General features: G+C 42.9%; 1 non-coding gene across 1 annotated transcript; it reads left to right on the forward strand.

Annotated features, from left to right (window-relative positions):
- The first annotated feature begins 219 nt into the window (after positions 1-219).
- trnat-ugu (transfer RNA threonine (anticodon UGU)) lies at positions 220-293 on the forward strand. The gene has a single exon. It is a non-coding gene; the product is annotated as a tRNA-Thr (tRNA).
- Positions 294-2,026: the final 1,733 nt, after the last annotated feature.

The following is a 2,026-nucleotide window of genomic DNA, read 5'->3' on the forward strand; positions in this document are numbered from 1 at the left end:
AATTCGCAAAATATTTCCTGTTTGTATGCTCCTTTCCTGCAGAACTGCTTTTAAATTAATAACTTTCAGAAATAACTGCAATCTTTACAGTTTCAAAAGCCCAGTGCCGAGGAATATTTTAATTTGCACTCTCAAAGTCAGCAGGAGAAATCAACAATACTGATGTTTAATCAAAACAATTGAAATCTGTTCTGCACTTGAAAAACTGTCTGGCAGATTGGTGCTGTGGCTTAGATGGTTAAAGCGCCTGTCTTGTAAACGGGAGATCCTGAGTTCAAATCTCAGCAGTACCTTTGTACATACAGGTCAAAGCCTGTGAAGAATGCTTCTCATTTAATGGTGAACACAGAAAATGTTGACAACATTTCTGTGGTACTGACCTTCAAGGTTGCTTTCTCCTGTTTTACGTCAAACTTCCATATCTCCCATTTTTCACGCAACTTCCATTATCCTCATCTACTCCATTGCATGTAACCTCGCTTCAGCTCTGAAAAAGGATCACACAGATTTGAAACATTAACTTTGTGTTAGGCTCCACAGACATCCTCAAATTTTATGTGGTTTAATCCAATCATTTTTAGTTTCTCATGCACATTCACAACATGTGCAGTATTTTCCTTTGAATGCACGACAGGATTGACCTCAGGAAATCCAGTAGGAACATGTTGAATGTCTGTCAGCGATGTCTGTGAGCAAAGATTGAATGATTACATAGAACATAGAACATAGAACGATACAGCGCAGTACAGGCCCTTCGGCCCACGATGTTGCACCGAAACAAAAGCCTTCTAACCTACACTATGCCATTATCATCCATATGTTTATCCAATAAAATTTTAAATGCCCTCAATGTTGGCGAGTTCACTACTGTAGCAGGTAGGGCATTCCACGGCCTCACTACTCTTTGCGTAAAGAACCTACCTCTGACCTCTGTCCTATATCAATTACCCCTCAGTGTAAAGCTATGTCCCCTCGTGCCAGCCATTTCCATCCGCGGGAGAAGGCTCTCACTGTCCACCCTATCTAACCCCCTGATCATTTTGTATGCCTCTATTAAGTCTCCTCTTAACCTTCTTCTCTCCAACGAAAACAACCTCAAGTCCATCAGCCTTTCCTCATAAGATTTTCCCTCCATACCAGGCAACATCCTGGTAAATCTCCTCTGCACCCTGTCCAAAGCCTCCACGTCCTTCCTATAATGCGGTGACCAGAACTGTACGCAATACTCCAAATGCGGCCGTATCAGAGTTCTGTACAGCTGCAACATGACCTCCTGACTCCGGAACTCAATCCCTCTACCAATAAAGGCCAACACTCCATAGGCCTTCTTCACAACCCTATCAACCTGGGTGGCTACTTTCAGGGATCTATGTACATGGACACCTAGATCCCTCTGCTCATCCACACTTCCAAGAACTTTACCATTCGCCAAATATTCCGCATTCCTGTTATTCCTTCCAAAGTGAATCACCTCATACTTCTCTACATTAAACTCCATTTGCCACCTCTCAGCCCAGCTCTGCAGCTTATTTAAATCCCTCTGTAACCTGCTACATCTTTCCACACTATCGACAACACCACCAACTTTAGTATCGTCTGCAAATTTACTCACCCACCCTTCTGCGCCTTCCTCTAGGTCATTGATAAAAATGACAAACAGCAACGGCCCCAGAACAGATCCTTGTGGTACTCCACTTGTAACTGAACTCCATTCTGAACATTTCCCATCAACCACCACCCTCTGTCTTCTTTCAGCTAGCCAATTTCTGATCCACATCTCTAAATCACCCTCAATCCCCAGCCTCTGTATTTTCTGCAATAGCCTACCGTGGGGAACATTATCAAATGCTTTGCTGAAATCCATATACACCACATCAACTGCTCTACCCTCGTCTACCTGTTCAGTCACCTTCTCAAAGAACTCGATAAGGTTTGTGAGGCATGACTTCACAAAGCCATGCTGACTATCCCTGATCATATTATTCCTATCTAGATGATTATAAATCTTGTCTCTTATAATCCCCTC

Source organism: Scyliorhinus torazame, chromosome 4 (assembly GCF_047496885.1).
Source record: "Scyliorhinus torazame isolate Kashiwa2021f chromosome 4, sScyTor2.1, whole genome shotgun sequence".
Taxonomy (NCBI): domain Eukaryota; kingdom Metazoa; phylum Chordata; class Chondrichthyes; order Carcharhiniformes; family Scyliorhinidae; genus Scyliorhinus; species Scyliorhinus torazame.